The sequence below is a fragment of the Maylandia zebra genome, linkage group LG2 (assembly GCF_041146795.1).
Source record: "Maylandia zebra isolate NMK-2024a linkage group LG2, Mzebra_GT3a, whole genome shotgun sequence".
NCBI lineage: Eukaryota > Metazoa > Chordata > Actinopteri > Cichliformes > Cichlidae > Maylandia > Maylandia zebra.
This window is the reverse complement of record NC_135168.1, coordinates 43097207-43118682: the sequence shown is the minus strand read 5'-3', so window position 1 is coordinate 43118682 and position 21476 is coordinate 43097207. Positions and strand designations below refer to the sequence as shown.

The 21476-nt window shown below is 38.5% G+C and overlaps 1 protein-coding gene across 2 annotated transcripts in view; it reads right to left on the bottom strand.

Annotated features, from left to right (window-relative positions):
* The window catches only part of mid2 (midline 2), a 174696-nt gene that overhangs the window by 151942 nt on the left and 1278 nt on the right, over nt 1-21476 (bottom strand). The window lies entirely within an intron of this gene.

The following is a 21476-nucleotide window of genomic DNA, read 5'->3' as shown; positions in this document are numbered from 1 at the left end:
GCATTTGTTTTAAGGAAATTTCAGAGGTATCATAAAGGAGACAAAGACCAGGATTGGGAACATAAAAAACTTCCAGTACCTCAGATAACACAGAGATTAAATCAAATTTCTTACATTCTAAAATGGTGTAACTGCTATGTGTGACCATGAATAAATCTATCATGCAGACAGATTGAATGAAAGTCTAACATTCATCTAATGTTAGAGCTCTAGCGCTTAGATTTGGCAAGATTTGCTCAGAAAGATTTCTCAGAAAAATGATTTGAATTCTAAAACCAGAGTCACATGACTGATTTATTTTAAACTGTGAAGGACTTTAGATACAGACATTAGAAAACAGCACATTCACTGTATCTGGGCATTCACCTGTTTTTATGTGTGTGTGTGTATAAGGAGCATTTATCTGGGCAAAAATGCCTTGTTGACGGGCAGACGACAGTAATTCAAATAATTACCCTTTACAACTAAGGTATGCAGAAGAGCATCTCTGAATGTAGCAGATATAAACCCAATTAAAGGATGGATCCATCGTGCATTTGTTCACATTGTTTGGGGCGTAATGGTGTAGGGGATATTTTCTTGGCACAGGATGAGTTCCTTTGTAGCAGCTGAGCATTGCTCAAATGCTACAACCTACGTAAAAGTTGCTGACCATATCCATCCTTTAAGTACCAGAGTGTGCCCATCCTCTGAAGACTACTTTGGGCATGATAACATGCCTTCATCTGAGGAGCTTGGAAAGAAAAGCGTCTGGACTTCTTTAAGTTTTCTTGAAGACATTTCACCTCTCATCTAAGAAGCTTCTTCAGTTCTAAGCGCAATTGATGGAGAATCCCAGATTGGGATTGTCCGGTCATGGACCCCCTATTGGTCCTTGAACTATACTCAGATGGCCGTAACACTCACCAGATCTCAAGCCAACAGAGGGGTAGAACGAGAGATTTGCATTGTTCGAATTTGCAGCTGAAAAATCTGCAAGACCTGCTGCTATGATATCAACATGATCCTGAATCTCTGAGGAATGTTTCCATGTTGAATCCATACAACTAAGAGTTAAAGCAGTTCTAAAAGCAAAAAATGGTCCAACCTGATGAAGTGGCCAACAAATGTATATATATTTAATTTGGGGGATGCTGTGTTTTTGTTAGAAAACATGCCTACTGAAGCACTCCACGAGGTGATATATGAGGTGATATTTCCTTGTTAAGAGTAGAAAAGTTGCTATGTCATACTTTCCTCCAAGGCCTTCCCCAATTCCCCTATCTTTATATAATCGCTTGGCTGGCAACTTAACTGTAAGACAACTTAAAGTCTGCAGCTGCTTCAGGCAGTTTTCTAATAGCCATCTTAATAAACCGCTTAACCATCAAGCCTATTACTACTCTTCTGGAAAAAAAAAAAAAATCAATAACTGTTTTTTTTGTTTTGGCAACAGAAAAAGAAGAGAGAATATATAATCCGTCCTTGTCTTGTTGTGTCAGTTTTTGTGGCCTTGTTCGGCTTACTGAATATTATAAGTCTATACACACACACACGCAGGCACAAACAAACACACACTGCCAGGCAACTCTCTTGACAATGAAGTGTTCTAATTAGCGTGGGTAAACAGTGGAGTTGAACAGCGTGCTTGTTTAAAACTAACAGAGCTTCCTCTGCGATTGATTTGTTAGCTCTGTTTGAGAAAAGGTCACTAAGAGGCAAATCCCAACATGTTAAGCATGTAGAAAAGCTGCGAGTCAATCAAAAAATACGAACAACATATTGTAAATAACAAAACACTGTAACTAATTTCTGGCTGAGGTCTCCAGTAATGTTTGGTGGAACATTGATTCCACTCGTATGTATACTGTAGGTTTTACATTATGAGAAATCCTCAAGGTTATATAATTAAACTAAACTGTGTGTTGTGGTTATATCTAAGTAACAAGTAAAAACCAGTGCATATTTCTATTTGGCACGTGGTTAATGATGAATATTCTACAGTGTTGAAAACCCTAATAATGAACTGTTAAAATAATAACACACATAGGCCATCCATTCAATAAGTGATGCTAGAGAAAGGTCAGGAGTCTACATTCTTTGAAACCCATGGCTGTTTAGAGAAAGTTTCACAGCTGTTGAGAAAGTAGTCCGGACTGAATCTGAAAGAGCTGCACAATATTTAGCCAAACATGACAGATTATCTAAACTCAAATGCAAAATAAGGCCACGTTCAGCCTGTACAGCTGCCTTTAGTAATAACCTGATAGGAACAGATACTGACTGCACAGAGAGGATTTTAAGATCTGTATGTCAATTGTATAATTCAGTCTTTTCAGATTATTGAATGAAACTTTACGCCATAGATAGGTTAAAGTTGAAAGAATTTTTCATCCTGAGAAAAGTATTGGTCACCCATAACAACTTTTGCAATCTTTAGTTCTTTGGTTAGAGCATTTGCTGCCTCTGCACACTATTTTTTGCTTGAATAAGTCAGTTGAAATATACTGCTGCAAGTGCTTTATCAAGTTTGTGGTGCTGAAGCTTCAAACACTTCAATCGCTTTCAATTCCCAACTATTTTTGATGCTGTATTCTTCCTTTATCTTTCATCGAACAGAAAATACAACTAATTTGGATGAGTTCTGTCGAGTTAATATTGCATGACAGTTATTGTGGGAATTGGGTTTAGTGCTTTTCAATCTGTTGTCTTGATGGCAGGTCACATGCTACATGTTTAACAAGACTAAAATACTTATATCCAAGACATGACTTGTCTGCAATCCCTAATTACTAGCCGAACAGTAGAAGAACTTTAAAAAGTATGAAGCAAACATTTGCCTTCACGCTGACACATTTCTAATAGCCCTTTTCCACTAGTACCTACTTGGCACGGCTTGACTTGGTTTTTTGGGTTTTCCATTAGGTGGTAGCATCTGGTCACTCAATGAGTCATAAGAGGATCTCCTTCATGAAAGTCATCACTGCCATTTTTGAAACCTTGCAATGAGGGAAATGGCTACATAAAACACTGCGGTCCCCCATTCTGACAAAAAGCACGGAGCCGCAGGTATGCCTCTTTTGTTGTGGCATTGCTGACGCATACAAATGATGTCACAGGACTTTCAGGCACACTGTTTAAGTGACCCTAGGCCAGCGTAACGGCAGTTTTGACCCTATATTGTCAGCATGATGGTCATACATTAGTAGGAATTACACACTTTACATGTACAAAGTCACACAGTTTGAGATTTGCCCGAAACATGCTACTGGCTGGCTTTGTATATCAAAATGTTGACCACAGAGTATGTGTCAGCATTAACTAATATAACATTAAAAAAAAAATCCATTATTTCACAGAAGATACATTTTTCTGAAATTATATTGAAGCGCATAGTTATCCACTAGAGCAGTAACATCTTGGGCAGGCACCGTTTTCTGGCATATTGACGCCAGGATACTTAAAGCTGCCTCTAGACAGGGTTAGCTAGATCGCATTGATTTTTATTGAGGGGACCAATATGGAGAGAGAAGAAGGAAGTGAGAGGGGGAAAAAATGAAAGAAGAAAAGAATAAAAACTGAGGAGTTTAGGAATCAAAATGAAATGTATACATGCAAATATATATCTATATAAGGAGAACAGAGGTAAATGAATGGTTGAATGGTTCCAAATATGGAACAGATTTAAGTACATGACATGAAATGCACAGAGCTGTTAAGAGAGGAACACTCTGTATATATGCTCACGATTAGTTACAGCAAACACTCCACACACACTAATTTATTCCCCTACATACACAGCACACCCTCGCCACAAAAACAGCTATACAACCTTTTCGTTAATCTCATCCTCTCATGTATACAGGCACAAACATGTTTATAAGAGTCCTGCAGCTCTTCCTTGAATGGTTGTAGTAACTCCATTAATTAAGTGCATGCACTGCTACTTGAAAGTCCTGCGCAAGTTCAGGTCCTGCACTGAAAACAAAAACAGGCGTTTACCCCAAGATTACAGCCACAAATGCACACAAACTGTTAAATAATCCATTTTCCTCTTCATAGCATGAAAATCTTTTGTAATCGGTCTGTTTGCATGACATAATAAAATTTTGTTAATAGTTTTTGTATATGAAAGCAAGAAAGTGAATGAGGGAGAAAGATTTCTCAGGGATTACATATCCATAGTGCCATCTAGTGTTTCCTGGAAAAACACACACAAACACACACAAGATTTTAGCTGTGATTATGCACATCATTACTGAGAGTGACATAAAATAAACTATTCTTAATGGTAGCCTTTTATTTTAGGTCTTCGTAGGGTGTTCTTTTACCCTTCCTCATTGAAACAAATGTGTGTGTTGTGTGATAAAATTCCACTTAAATGTAGCTACAGGCAAAGCAGATGAACACGCAACTATTGGAGAATAGGTTTGAGAAACAGATGTGATGACTTTAAATAGGCAGAGCCATCAGCAGTTCTCATTAGAAGTAAGTAACACATTAAAATAAATAATTAACAACACATTACTAAAATGATTAATTACATAATACATTATGACCCAAGTAATACATCTGTGACATCTGCAATTATGCCCTCTTATTTGATCCCCGTGTAGTCATGATAATTACACAGATAATGTATTATAGTTTTGTTTAAATATTTAAAACTGTCTGCCTGATTCATCACAAAAGAAGAAACCAGAATCATAGTAGTTAATTCTGCTCATGATCTATCGCAGTTGATGGGTTGTTTGAAGTACAGCACGAAAGTTATGTTTTCTTGTGACTGGTTGGCTGCACAAACTAATGTGAATTTAAATCCACTGAGAAGTCAGGGATGCTTGCAAACATTCATATCCAGGACAAATTTTGCTAAAATGTGAAAAAAAAGGTCTTTAGGGCTCTGGAAGCTGTGGCTCAAAAGGTAAGGTGGGCTGTCTACCAATCAGAAGTTTGGATATTGATTACCCGGCACCTCCAGTCTGCATGTCGATGTATCCTTGGGCAAGATACTGAACCCCAAGTTGCCTCCAACATGTGTGTGAGTGAATATTAGGTAAAATAATTAGATATTAAAAAAGTACTAGTATGGATGTGTGTCTAATTGGATAAATGAGGCTTAAAAAAGTGGTTTGAGTGCTCAGTTAGAGCAGAAAAGTGCTATATAAGTACCAGTTCACCCATCCATCCATCCAACCATCTAGTAATCTAAGAGGAGTAACAATTCATGTGAAAATGGAAAATGACACATTTGAGTTTGACCTTGGGTGCAATTTGGATGAAGCTCTATGGGATGATCATCTGATCAGTACTTTAGTGTAGCCATTACTGTGAACTGGTGGGATGGATGGGTAGATGGACAGACTCAAGCTCATCAGTCCTCCGGCCAGATGAGCTAAAAATGTTGAGATGCCTCACCATTAGGTGCAAATTTAAAAGCTTTGTTCAACCTGCTGTAGGTTTCATGATGGCAGCAGCTGTGGAGGCATTTAGCTGACTACGGAGTGACTCTACAGTAATTGTCATTTCAAATATGCACAGAAATCCCTCACTGTTACGTCCAAGTAAAGTATCCTAAGCGACATTAGACAGACAATGAATTTATTATGAATTTATTTTCTACAGTTATTCAGTTTGATTGAACTATTTTCTCTGCATTGCAGGATTTTTTTCAACTGAATTTTTCAACCCATCCAACTACATTTTGGAGTGATCATTAGCCGTGAATAGTTTATTTTCTCAGAGACCACACACATACACAAATGTACAGAGTAAATGCATTAAAATGCAAACTACTGTGTGCGCTAAACAGAAGCATAATCACCTTACCCATGGCAGGTAAATAAAATAAATAATAGAGAGAAATAAATAAAAACTCTCCATTTTATGGTGTAGTCTCCTGCAGTATTAAATAGCAGTGCTGTAGGAGCTGCTGTTGCTGGTGAAATTCAATACAGTCTGGGTGGCAGGAGTCATGTCCTGAGAAATCCATTATGAAACAGACCTCTTCTTTAGAGAAAAAAGGCCACAGCTTTACATTTCTATGCGTGCGTACACACTGTAACAGCAGCAAAGGGCACTGGTTTTATGGGGGCACCCACTGGGTGCCAAACAGTCCCTTACTCCTCAACACCCCCATCTGTCTTCCTATCATAGTTGTTCCTGTTCATCTCCTTCTCCATCTGTTTCATCCCTCTTCTGTCTTGCAGGCTCTCAGGTGTCTACCTCCACTCTATTTCCTCATATTGCCAAGTATCTGAGGGTTTTTCCTTGTTCTAGTAATTTCTTATTTAAAGTATGTTGCCTTGAAAATATGTTGTATGTAAAATATATGGGAAAAGGTCCTAAAGAGGTAATCAACAAGTAACCATCCAGTCAAAATCTACAGATATTTTAAGTAGACTTTTTGTCTAATTTATATATTATTTATATTATTAGTACTATTTATAATAGTACCTTTCATGATTTATTAATTCTAAGCTTTTCATATCACACACTAGTATAAATGCAGGCTTGCAACCTTATGTCACAAATAGTACAAAGTGAACTGACTACATGAACTAATAATAACAATAATAACTATATGGCTGCCCACTTTATGAAGTGGAACCCAAAATGGGTCACATATGTTTGTGGTGTGTCTCTGTATGTCTGCGAGCAAGAGAGACACTGCAATTTGTTTCTCTAGATTAAAAAAAAACTCCCATCTGACTGTGGCTGATTTTTTTGTTTTTGCTGCACGCTCCAAGCCATTTTATGTACTTCCTTTCCCGCCCTTATGCAGTTTCCTAGAGAATCTTAAAAGAGATTTCAAAAACGCCATTAATTATTAGCATCTCCCTTGTCAGCAAAGTTCAGAGTGAGAGGTGGAGAATAGGCCTACTTCTTGGCAAACATAAAAACACGTCCCTAATTCAAGAATAAAAGTAACTCCCCACATCAGAGGATATTTGAAGCTGTCACTGCTAGACACAGAGGCAAAAAAAAAAAGAAATAGAAGAAAAGATGCCTTAAAAACAGGCCAGTGAGGAAATGTGTGACAGTATTATCTTAATATAACATCAAATTTTCATATGGAGAGGAAAGCTGCGAAAAACATCAAGCTGTTAGGCATATAGTAGGAGGGAAATGTGTTTTGATCCACGCAAATTGATTCATCTTTTTTGCTTAAGGTGTTTTCTTTTATTAAAGTGATAAAAATTCAGTAAAGAATGAATACAGCTGGCTAAATGCAATTAATCCCCAACATACCCCTTTCACTTTCACTGCAATATTTAGTAATTAATCAAGACTCATTTACGACACAAATATATAAATACAAAGAAATGTAATAAACCCTGCAAAAATGAGTCAAACATTAAAAGAGAGACAGTTTCAGTTGCAACACACTTGATTGCTCAAAGCTGAAACCAGGTAGAATGATTACACTCACTCTGCACATGATTATTAAGATTCTCCCAATAAAGATATCAAAGATGTGCAGAATAACTTCACAGCTGAAAAAAATTTCAAGGACAAAACTGATTCCAATAGAAGAAAGCTACTTTTTGGATATACCATATTTTTATTCTGCTGCCTAAAGTTTAGATGAATGTGAAAATTACATAATTTAAAATGAAAAAATACATATTTTTGTGCAAAATAGTGTTTTATATGTGTTAAGACATATTGTATCACACATTATGCCATATACAGTGGGGCAAAAAAGTATTTAGTCAGCCACCGATTGTGCAAGTTCCCCCACTTAAAATGATGACAGAGGTCAGTAATTTGCACCAGAGGTACACTTCAACTGTGAGAGACAGAATGTGAAAAAAAATCCATGAATTCACATGGTAGGATTTGTAAAGAATTTATTTGTAAATTAGGGTGGAAAATAAGTATTTGGTCACCTCAAACAAGGAAAATCTCTGGCTCTCACAGACCTGTAACGTCTTCTGTAAGAAGCTTTTCTGTCCCCCACTCGTTACCTGTATGAATGGCACCTATTTGAACTCATCATCTGTATAAAATACACCTGTCCACAGCCTCAAACAGTCAGACTCCAAACTCTGCCATGGCCAAGACCAAAGAGCTTTCCAAGGACACCAGGAAAAGTATTGTAGACCTGCACCAGACTGGGAAGAGTGAATCTACAATAGTCAAGCAGCTTGGTGTGAAAAAATCAACTGTGGGAGCAATCATCAGAAAATGGAAGACATACAAGACCACTGATAATCTCCCTCGATCTGGGGCTCCACGCAAGATCTCATCCCGTGGGGTCAAAATGATCATGAGAACGGTGAGCAAAGATCCCAGAACCACAAGGGGGGACCTGGTGAATGACCTGCAGAGAGCTGGGACCAAAGTAACAAAGGTCACCATCAGTAACACACTACAACGGCAGGGAATCAAATCCCGCAGTGCCAGACGTGTTCCGCTGCTGAAGCCAGTGCATGTCCAGGCCCGTCTGAAGTTTGCCAGAGAGCACATGGATGATACAGCAGAGGATTGGGAGAATGTCATGTGGTCAGATGAAACCAAAGTAGAACTTTTTGGTATAAACTCAACTCGTCGTGTTTGGAGGACGAAGAATACCGAGTTGCATCCCAAGAACACCATACCTACTGTGAAGCATGGGGGTGGAAACATCATGCTATGGGGCTGTTTTTCTGCCAAGGGGACAGGATGACTGATCCGTGTTAAGGACAGAATGAATGGGGCCATGTATCGTGAGATTTTGAGCCAAAACCTCCTTCCATCAGTGAGAACTTTGAAGATGAAACGAGGCTGGGTCTTCCAACATGACAATGATCCAAAACACACCGCCCGGGCAACAAAGGAGTGGCTCCGTAAGAAGCATTTGAAAGTCCTGGAGTGGCCTAGCCAGTCTCCAGACCTCAACCCCATAGAAAATCTGTGGCAGGAGTTGAAAGTCCGTGTTGCTCGGCGACAGCCCCAAAACATCACTGCTCTCGAGAAGATCTGCATGGAGGTATGGGCCAAAATACCAGCTACTGTGTGTGCAAACCTGGTAAAGACCTATAGTAAACGTTTGACCTCTGTTATTGCCAACAAAGGTTATGTTACAAAGTATTGAGTTGTATTTTTGTTATTGACCAAATACTTATTTTCCACCCTGATTTACGAATAAATTCTTTACAAATCCTACCATGTGGATTCATGGATTTGTTTTTCACATTCTGTCTCTCACAGTTGAAGTGTACCTCTGGTGCAAATTACTGACCTCTGTCATCATTTTAAGTGGGGGAACTTGCACAATCGGTGGCTGACTAAATACTTTTTTGCCCCACTGTAAATAAATAGATTTTGCTTCTCTTCCATTTAAATACATGTATAAATATGACCTTGACATCTCATTGTATTGTTCTGTTAGGATCTTGTAATATTTTAACATCAGTTAACAGCCATATGCTATACTAACATAAGTTAAGTCAGAAACTGTTCTTGACTTATAGCATATGTCAAGTCTGTGTCACTGAACTATGAAGGAAAATGTGAAAAATGTTGCCCATGGTCTCACCTACTAAGAAAAACATAAAGAAAAATATATAGTAACATGACATTTCACCAGCACATGTTCTTCGAAGCCAAAGGAAGTAAGAGCTTAAAGGCAGCTTAAAGGTCAAATTTCTTCTTCCATTTAAGCAATATAATGTCTTATGAAGGAGATACAAAAGCTACCACATTTTTTTATGTGTTGAATAAATTGAAAATATCTTTGAACCACTTAAAAAATGTAATTGCAGCAGTAGGTTGTATGGATACTAACATGTTAAAATGTTTTAAAATACTTAATGACACAAACTGCTATGTTTTAGAAACCTAAACCTAAACCCAAGCTTTACTGTAGACTAGATAATGTAAAACCTTCAAGTGTATAATGGTTTGACTTATTCACACATAAGATGATAAAAGTGTATGTCAAGGTTTGCAAATGGTATAATTTAAATACAAAAATGTAGCATCTCACTGAACACTTTGGAACATAGATTAATTATCAAATCAAAATTTATTTATATAGCACATATTAAAACAACAGTGTTGACCATAGTGCTTCACAGTCAGTAGTAATTATGAAAGACTGATTCATAATTTGAGCCTGACTGATATAATAGTTAGCCATTTTTTTATATTAGATATTTGCTGATGCATCTGCATTGGTGTTTATGAATGCTGATAAATAAAAAATGAAAAACTAACAAAACGATGGGGAAAACACCCTAAAAACATGCTATAAATGTTCATGTTTTTTCCACCACTCGGCAACTTACCTGCTAACAACACGTTTCGAACGCCACAAACACAACAACCAGCTTATTGAAGCACTCGGAGAGAGTGTAAAACAGTAATCCATTATTGTGATAATAAAACTACACATAGCAAATTTTAGCAAAATTTGTTTATGTTTTTTGTGTTTGAAAGACAAAATATTGGTTGCTATGTATTGGATTTTTAAGTCACCAAATTTTGATATTATTCTTAACGTTCCTATATCAGTCGGACTCTATTCATAATGATCGAGCTTTTAAATTATTTGCAAAAAGTTACTAATTTTGCCCCATAGGGATATACAACATAACTTTAATAGAAAACACACATTAAGCACATGGGCTACTCATCTTTTGCCTCTATAGCATCTGAAGTCAGGTACTGTTTCTTTCCTCATTTTTAGTTTTAGTCTTATTATCAAGCATTACTTATGGTCAGCTGGTTGAAGCCTTTGAAAAGCTATATAGCAAAGGAAATGATCAGTGTGTTTACGCGGGGGAATACTGCTCTTAAATGTGAGCACTTTTAGTTAATCGCTTTTCCAAAGTTAATTAATTTAGTCAAATTGATTCCTAGCTCCTGGCGTGGTGTCTGGTACAAAATGCTGCTCTTTTGCTAATTAATTTAAAGTAAAGTCAACATTAAAAATAACCCCCAAAAACATGGTTCAACATGAACAATCAATTCTCTGACATTAGTAGAGAATTGGTTGTCTTGCATAAGACGAGTCAGACGATGAAACAGGAGAAAGAGTCTGCCTGTCTTTATTTAAAAGGTAACAAAATCTAACTAGCAAGCAATGCAGTGGAAGGCTCCCTGATGCTTTAAATAACATAACAGCACAAACTGTTTTAACACAGATGTCTTTTTAAATGTTCAGAGTTCATTTTAATTGGCTGATTGATTAACCAACTGACCGAACATCTCTATTCTGCCAGAGGTTCAAATGTTGCGTTTTTGCTGTCTGCTCTGGTTTTCCACTCTTGGGATTGGACAGCGGTATTTAGTATAAGATACATAAGAGATACATAATAACTCCCAGGGAGCAAATATTAGTCAGCTGCAAAAGCACTAATGCAGTATGACCACTGGGAAAAGAAATGGAAGTTGTCTTTATACATGGCGCCTCACAAGTGAAGCCTTGTGATTCCATGACAAATGTTTCACCATCACACTGCTTCTGTCCCACAGTTAACATGCAAAGTAGCAAGGATCTAATTACAAGGCAGAAATACTATATGCCACGCTCGATTTGAAGGCACAGGCAAGATCCCTTGGGAAGGACAAGAGAAACTAAGGCTCAATATGCTGTCGACATCGCTTAAAAACGCTGTCATTCTGAGGAGATTAGATTCCCTGTCCAGAATAACTACTGGCTTGATGCACTATTAGGAGGATCATTGTGTTCTTACAGTTTATTGTTGCTGTTGTATGTGAATGTTGGGTTATAACCACATTAGCATACACACAAAATAATAAGTAAGCGAATAAATGATTTTTAAGCACCTTTGACTGACCAATCAATGAAAAATGTGTTATAATTGCAATTTATCCAAGCTTTACAAAATAAATGTAACTGTGTTACAACCAAGAATGCCAGGATAGGACCAGAATAATGAGGCAGTCACATAAGTACAAACCTGTCAGTTGGTGATGTAATGTTCATTAAAACAGAGTAAAAAGTGTCTTAGATCTGCTTAGACAGCCTTCTTTTGAAAAAAAGAAAAGAAAAAAAGAAATCAGTTCAAAGTACTTGGGGCAATGTTTGGGAAAAAGATAATCCAAACCTTTTCTTCTCTCTGCCTGCAGGATAGAGAAGCACGGGACTATAAAATCTACTGGGATATCAAAGAATATCACAAAGAAAATAGCCTTTAACCAATCCACTTGGGTCTCTTAACTCAAAAGTGAATGCGTTAAGGGTGCGATTATGAAGTCACACAGGCAGTGGTGCTGTGATAAAATTTTTACATAAAGCGTCTAGTTCATTATCTCGACCCATTCAAACACAATCAGCAGCACTATGGTTTCACATCTCAGCACATATGAAAGAGTGACAACACCCAGGACCTATTCATATGTTTCACAGCATTTCTGTGATAACCAAACAGACAAACAAACTGGCAGAATTAAAACGTGTGTGTTTTCAATCTTAGATCACATCCTAAACACAGCCGCAGAATGCCGGGGGTTGTGGTGGAGATGTGTTGGGGAGAATGGGCTGCCGGCCTATTCCCAGGAATCTCAGATTGTGTTGGGTTATGTGAGTTTGCTTTTGTTGGGGTTTTCTAAGGATAGGTTTCCTCTCTCTTCAGCTGAGGAATTTAACCAAAGGATCTGAAAAAGCCATGATGTAACAGTAAGTCTTTATTTTCCGTGTGAAAAACCCAGTGGTCGTGGTGGAAAAGGGCAATGATACTAGAAGCACTAGATCCTCCAGAACCTTTTTTTTTTTTTTTTTTTTTTAAGTACATCGTGCTTAAGTTACTCAAATAAATCAGAGTTCTAAAGTTTCTTGAGTTTTATATCCAGTATTGTGCAATAAACTTTTGTACATCTACACTTTTTATTGACTTCACTGTAGCTTTTTTTGGTTCAAAAGGTCAACGCCTTTTCAGAACTAGAGCTTTCTTAAAATAAATGTGATAAGCTGAGTATTACAGCCCTTGAGTACTATTGAGTTTTATGGAGTTACTGTATCTGACTCATGACCATATGAACCTGTGGCTCACATATACGGCCTTCAGCACTTTCAAGTGTGTCTTACAGTGTCTTAGATTGTGTTGTAAGTATCAGTGCCAACAGATATCTAGTGGCAGTACCAACAGTAGAATTACAGGATTCTCAATATCCAATCTGATACGATGGCAAAAAAGAAACCAAAAGAACTCCAACAATGTTACCCCACAAACTTTAACCTGAACCCCTTTATTAAAAGTTACTTTAATCACTGACATGGTGGTGGCTGACTGTTTGTGTAAAATGTTAACATTTTATTTTATCGACGGGACTCATTCTGAAATATCAGGATGGTTGCTGAATAATTTACATTACAACTATGTGATATAATATTAGTAAAATACATTAGCTTAAGCATTTACATAACATTAGTCACTTTAAACACTTTTAATTGGAACATAGTTGATTTTACAGCTGTATTACAAAAAAGTGATGTGCATTTCAGGATAACAACACAAAGTACTTCCATTATCCACTCTTACTGCCATACTCATCAACACGCTGAGGTGGAGGTATCGCAGCACGTTCACTAGTGAAATTTTTTTCTTTTGTTTGTGACTCACTGCATTTATTCCATTTTTGATGATGTGAAAAATCTTTGTCCCCATTTAGCAGTACAAGAGACTGGCAACCCATCCAGGGTGTACCCTACCCTTTGCCTTATGACAGATGAGATGGGCTCCAGCCTCCCTCCATGAACCCAAACTGGTACTTAAGAAAATGAATGGGTGGATGGATTTATGCAACTATAACCATGCAAGTTTAATTATTTGCTTAAGTGGTATGCAGACTAAACAAATTTCAAGTTTTTCACTTTTCAATATTCTACAAAACCATACAACACAAGCCACCACTTTGTTAATATACATTTAAAACACAGGTTGATTCGAGCCACCAGCCCCTCTCCCTGGTTATTCAGATGTGTGTTAGTTAAATATGGCTGATTGGTCATTTGTTGTTCTGTCAGGTGAAATAGTTGATTCAGTTAAGCAATTAAAAGGGTCTCTGAAAAAACAAACAGACAAACAAACAAAAAAGTGTGACCTTCTAATTTAACACCGCATGCTGGTGTCAAATGATTTCTTCAATCTACAAACCTAAAAATTATCATTCTCATCAACACAGCAGACGAGTAACGGATAATCTAGCTGGAAACTGGCAGCGACGTGCGAAGAACGAAGATGGCCTGCGAGGAGATGATTACAAACTACAAAGGAAAGATTTAGATCATATTTGTAGCCAGGGTGTGTGTATGTGTATCGAATAAATCTGAATAAGACAGAGACGCACGCAGTAATTGGGAATGACAGACGGGAGGAGAAGACAGAAAGAGAGAAGGAGAGAGAGGAGCGGGAGGAAGTACCGTGTAAGCGTATGCATGCATGTACATGGAAATCCTTACATTGCACTTTGGCAGCAGAGGTCGGGAAGACAGTGAGAGGTTAGGAGTAATTCATCATAGTGAATTCAGCAAAGCCCTACCCACCCAGATCACCCGCTGCTTTTTATAAGTAAAACAAGTGGCGACAGAGGACGGCCAGAGGTCGCTGTCATCTTCAATGCAAACTACTGCAGCCTGTACACCCAACCGAAATCCATGAATAAAGTATGTGATCATTAATACATGTAGTACTGCTATTGAATAGCAAAGTAAGAGGACGGCTGTGATCAAGAACAATTAAAAACGAATAGCTTTTCATGTGCCTGGAGATGGAGTGTATGTTGACATTTACATATGCGGTATTCACAAATTCACGTTCATTGAAGATGGATAAAAATTAGATGATGCTTTATACAGCGTAGCTAAACTAAAGGTTCATTCCAAGTCATTGCTCTTCACTATCAGCAGAAAATCTCTTTCTGCATAATAGTTTTCTTTAAGGGATTTAAATATGAAGCTAAAAAAAAAGACACTTTACAAAGCTGTTGTGTTTCTTGGGAAGGCATAAACTGCAAGTGTGGAATTAAGAAGAAGAAGTTGAGACATAACCTTTTTATTTCCTAGCACAGCTAAGTGCCTGTGTTAAGAATGACTGGCAGCTGTTTTTTCTCCTTTGGTTAAACACAATTTGGATAGATTAAGATTACCGCAAGCGGCTTGCTGCTGAGCATCACAACATCAACATCTCTGCCACTGTGTTGGATTACTTAGTTATGCGTAACTTCACCTTCCTGCTCTAAATGCAGTACGTGTCACCTCGGTCATGCAATCTTCCTCTACTAAAAACACTCAAGGGGGAGTTGGTTGATAACATTGAGGAGCATGATCGAGTCATTTAGCTGGCTCTGTGCATGAACAGTAATACTGAACGATAATAATCAAGATGATAAGAATCACAGTCTGATTGAATTTCACATACTGGCATATGTTGAAATTTTACTATATGTGTTCTAAATACATTAAAAACAGCCAGAATCTGTAGAGGAAGTGAAGTGTTAAACAAACCTAAAAATCATATAAAACTGAAAATATCAAAGAATTTGAAGACATAAAAAGTATTGGATATAAAAAAAAGATCTAGTAAGGCCCAGGTAAACTTTATCTACACACAACATGCATGCATGTCCAACTTGCATCCACTGTTCACCTTTTCTTTATGTGGCGCTTCCAACAGAACATTGCTTACTAATAATCAAAAACGGATTTTCTTGCTACTGAAAAATCGGTAGACTAAAGGTTTATAACAGAGGAGTGTATGAACACTTTGCACAGACCGGTTCACCTGCATTCACAGCAAGATGAGCAAGCCCAAGAGAAACGCCAGAAGATGAGTATATAGAGCTTTTGTTCACTGAGAGACAGAAACACAACCTCACAGAGGGCCATGCCATAAATGGAGCTGCATAGCAGTGGTCTCAGAGGATAAACAGTGGTCTCCAAACCATCTCCTGGGAAGTAAACACATCCAAACCCTTACGACATACAAGACCGGAAGATGGGAACCACTTTGTATTTATGGCTGATCCCAGGTCTGAGATAAAGGAAAGCAGCAGAGGAGCGCGTGCAGACGTGTAGTGTTATTTAACTATCAAAGCACATCAGCAATGCTTGCTCGAGCGTGCATACGGCTGAGTTGCGGTTCCTCTCTAAGGCCATGTAAGCACATGACAAAACGTCAGATTAACTTTATAAATGGATGATAAATTCATCTGTCTTCCACCCTCATCTCCATATCTGCCTGTCTGACCATCTTTATCAGGCACTATATGGCCCCCTCACATCACTGTTCTCGCTACAGTTCAATTATCTCCCTATAAGATGGTCTCCTTGTCACTTAATCTCTGGTGTGACAGTGAGACAGACATGACATCAAAATCAGCAACCAGCTCTATCAAAGGGTATCGAAAGGTTGAGTTTAAATAAAGAGGAAAAAACAGTAAGTTCAACAGAGCAGGGGGGGACCAAAGGAAGAATGTTAAAGTTCAGTTCAGTTCTACTTTTTAGAAATGGCCACTTTTTAAACAGACTGTTCGTGTGAATGAAGGAGAAAAAAAACGCCACAGATCCTAGTTTTACTTCCTTTTTATTAGTTAATTTTTACCATTTAAGATGGGACCGCTAAACTTTGGCTGCCTTTTCATCTTAATACAGAAACTAAAGAAAAAACGATTGAATCCTATGTTGTTTGAAGGCAGTCATCAGCTACCAACAGCTTTTACGGCAGAATGTTTTCTTGCATGCAAGGTTACTCGAGGCATGAGTGGATGCCCTGAATTAATCAATGAGGCTTTAAATGTCAATATGAAACCTTTGACCATTCAGTGATTCATTATTGGGTCTTACGCATGAATGAAGTTTTAGCGATGACTGAAATTCAATTATGCTTTTTGCAGATATTCTGTTTCCTCACATGAAAAATAAAAAGTGTCATTCCAGTGCATTTAGGCCGCGCTACATCTACGTGCAGTATGCCTACTCTGGAGCTTCACTCTGAAATCGGAAAAGCAGCACTATGTTCTTCTGAATGCACAACACATACGATGACTGCTTTGAACTTTCCTTCCCACTTAACATTTAGAGTGAAATACTGAAAAGGGAAAACATTCCTGACATCACAAGAACCACTGTCAGGCCATGCTGGCACAACATGGGTTAAAAGACCTTATACAAATGTATTTAGTCCATTCAGCTTGACTGCATATTGTGACTGTCATCAGTGCAAAAAGTGGGGAAAAATCAATTTGCCGCTTCATGATCCAGTTTTGTCTGCCCAATAAATTTTTAGTTTGTATACTCCGAGAATATCCTTAGATATGAAGTATTACGAAGGCTTTTACCAGATCACACTTCACGTTAATGCGTTTTTATATGGAGGCAATAACATACTGGCTACAGTACATAATGACTAGAGTGTGAAAGCCATAGATACTGGATAGCCAACCATGTGCCAGAGCTTTTGCTGTCCCCATTTGGAGGAGGCAGGAGGGAGAATGTGTGTGTGTATGTGTGTGACTGTGTGGGTGTTTGAGGATAAATGCATGCACATGTGCATGAAGGGCACGGAGAAGGCAGCAGTCTCCCGAAAGAACACTTTATTTGGAAAGAGCCTCCCATGACCTGGCTTGATCTTGTCCCTCATTTCTTGGGTGGGGGTTGCGCACGCCCATGTGTGTTTGTGTGTGAATGCTCAGTGCTGGGGATTTACAGATCTTTGAAATGGCTGTGCCCCTGAGGATAGGACTGCGCTCCCACCAGTGGCTCACAGTGCTAATCTGACTGACAGCTTGGTCCAGCTTTCAGCCAACAAAACAGCCCACTGGCAAGGTCCAAATACCTGACTGCTGAGGAATGTGATCTGCCATGAGATGACAGAGGAGAAGCTACTCACCCCTCTGTGTGCCTAAGCAAATGCTCAACCGCCTGTATCTCTCTCCCTTTCTACCACTTTTTCTGTCTGCTTGTTTGTCAGCACTACACTGCTAGACCTACACATCCTCGGACTCAGCTGGATATGACAGTTTGACAGGCTGTCACAGTTCTAAAACAGAAAGGCAGTGGGATGACACTGTCACGGTACCCTTCGGCAAGCATTTAGAAAAAACAAAACGTCTTTCAACTTTTGAACCTTCCAAGATTCATTTTTCAAATACGCATTCTTTGATATTTTTTGGTTTAAAGAACTAGTCATCAAAACCAGTATTTTAAAGGAAAGCACTTTATGACTTCACTTAAGGCTTGATCTGTTTGGACACTGGCGATAAGGCTTCTGTTACCACACATATTCACCAATAAGGCAAAGCTACAAAAAAACTCTGCCACGTCAGTTAAAAACACCCCCACAAGCCATCTGTCTTGTTTCTTTTCTCCTTCAGGGGCAAACTGAGAGCTTATTTAGCTAAGATGCCCACTCATCAATCAGCGAGGCTTTTCCATAAGCCATCCAGCACAGCTTGAACTGGAGGACCCTCATAATTGAATATTAAACCCCCGATGAGTAGCAAGGCAAACTGCGATGTTGACTGGAGGCTGTAGTGTTCTGTTGCCGTTGTGTTGGCAGAGATACCTGTGGTGCTGTTCAGTGTAGCGTCAGTTGCATCCTGCCTACCCGAGGTTATTCTGTCACACTGTCACAATTTCCATCTTTTGGATAAGAAAAGTGTCTACAGACAAACATCCAAACTCGCACAGGGGACCACAGATGCAAGCAGGCATGAATCTATTTGGCACGCAAATATGTAAACACAGCTGGCTTTTACTCAATAGGCAGCACTTGTAAGAAGGCTGGAGAAATTGCCTATTGTTCAGTTAAGACAAGAAGTAAACGTGGCTTTGACTGTTTTTATTTTGGTCTGTATTTACCGCAGCATGCTGAAGGAATCTCTACGCAGCTCAAACAGAAGATCAGGGAGCAGCCCACGATTCTGCACTACAAATATAATTGTATTTCTATTAGACCTGAAAGCAAAATAATATTGTGAGATAAGGAGTGAAATTGCAGGGAAATTGCATTTTTCTGGTGTCTTGCCAATATAATCTGATGTATGAAATGGAGGAATGTCACGAAGGAAGGTACTCTTGAAAAGATCAAAATCTGCTTTGCCTGTTATTATAAATTTGGATGTTTTTCCAAAAGGAAAATCCTGTCAGCAATGGAGAGAGAAGCAGAAACCTTAGATTTTAGGTCTGTGTCCTGAAGTGTTAGATCAATGAAAACCAAGGTGTCTGGAGCGCTCCCACAAACATTTTACAGCACATTATCCATGTAGGTTTTCCAATTTATCTATAAGAATCGAGTTTACGTCTACAGATAATGGCATTAATTGTAGCGATATTACATTAACATCCTGAGAGTATAACCAGCCAATTAATTCATTTCTTTAGAGGCAATATACATGTTGGCTACTACAACACGCACAATTTGCCACAAAAATACACATTAATGAGCCACCTCTTCACAAGAAAGCCTTTTTTCCATGGGAAGCTAGAGCCGCAATCCTCAAACGACCCTCCTGCTCTTAAGACAGACCCTGTGATAGCCAAGTGGACTCTTAAAGATATGGATTATTCAGACCCATTCAGGCACCAGTGTGTTGACAGACAGACCTCAGTAAAAACATCCCCATGCTGTATATCCTTTCTGCCTCATTGCTCTATGGGGATAAGCTGACTTACATGTACAGAGAACCTCCCTATGCAAATAATGATTGTGAACAGTGACATTCAAGGACTGCAGCTGCTGCTGCAGACAAACGCACAAAACTGGGATTCACCTATTTGCTATTTTCATTCGATTTTTCCCAAGCATCAAAGTTTAATAGAGTAAATCTCAGAGATACTGCAATATGCAAGCTTACAAATTTTAGTCAAGACTTCAGTAATTATGGTATATGTGGGCTAATTACATCTCTTACATTTTAAAATTGCACCATGGCACGCCATCGGGATTAGTGAGATTAATAATGCTTTCATAATTGCACCTTTATATTATTGCTTCAGGTCAGGTAACATATTTTAAACACCGATGAAGCACAGCACAAAAGAATGTAGACTTGTTTTCATTTATTTGGTTACAAAAATGTGGGGAAAAACATCTTCATATTCATTTTATATAAAGTATTATCACAGATTCTTAAAAAAAAAAAAAAAAAAAAGCATATTTGACAAGTCAGCTTTTGATTTTCTGGCTAGTTCACAATTAGCTACTGGCTGCCAGCAGTAACAAACAGGTACACTACTGTACAGTTGGTATTTACATCTATTCTTGGAAATCGTGCAGCTGCAACCTCGACAACAAACGCCAACCCTCTTTCACAGTTATAATCATCCCAGCACGTAGAAGCTGACTCCCTGTCTCTTTTACAGAAAAAAAAAGCACTGCTATTGTCATCAGTATAATGTCTTAATAATTATCATCTGAGGGTGCAACTCGAGACTCGACTAAGACAAGGGGAGAGAAGCGCAGCGTGGATAGACTAGGAGAGCAAGCAGCACCCCGTGAATGCATGATGAATGAGGGTGTCAGTTGTGTTCACCCAACTAGCAGTGCAGTCTCTGAAACTGTCAGTCCCCATGCACTGAGACCTGTCTCATTAACCACAGTGATCATGCATTAACAAGACAGGCAGTAAGAGAGCAGGGAAATAAATCATTTTTATAAGATGAACCACCATTTTTAAAAAGAAAAAAAAAATTGTAATAGACATTAAATTTGTTTCACTGGTGATCAGCGTGACAAGATATGGCACATTAAAGCTCATCATATGGGTTTGTTTTGGTTGTGCACTAGGATTAGAATGGAAACATTTGCATTGCTGGTAATTACTCCAAGTAGATTTTGATGAAGTATTTGTTATACAATTATGTGAATAATGATGAAGCACTAGGTAACTGTCTCTAACAGTGGGTTCCATTTTCTTACTCCCCACTGTTTTTGGTGTGCTGCATTATTGATAAGGGGCTGACATTTTACACTTTTCTTAAGGCAAAGCCAGAGTCCCTCTACAGTCACCTGCAGCACTGTCTCCACAATAACCAGGCTGACAGTCTAATATCACAACAGGGACTCTGCAGGATTCATATTACATTTATTAGCAGGATTGTGGTGACAGCATTGGTTTGTGCCTTCTGCTGGACTAGTTTGGCATTTTTATTTAATAACATGAAATTTTCATCACATAAAATCAAAACACATTCAAGACTTGACAACTGGTGTTCCTGCGATTGTTCAGAAAATCAACTTTATATGTATTCCTAAAAAAAATCTCCTTTTAATCTTTCTGGGGGGAAAATGAGAAACTGCCTCTCTTAATGCTGCTTGGAAGCAGCAGGGCGTGGCTGGGAGTCAGCTCAGGTTAGTCCCCGTTTTCCTACATCAGTCATCCTTAAACTTAAAACCACCTGCCCAGTGTGGTGCAAGTCCACCTTGTGCTGTTAAAACAGCTGCAACTGATTGAGACATGGGCATGTGTGAAAAAGCACCAGGACATTAGAAGTGGATTATTTGCCTCCTGCTGGTTTAAGAGTGGAGTCTCAGAGAAGCAGGCTT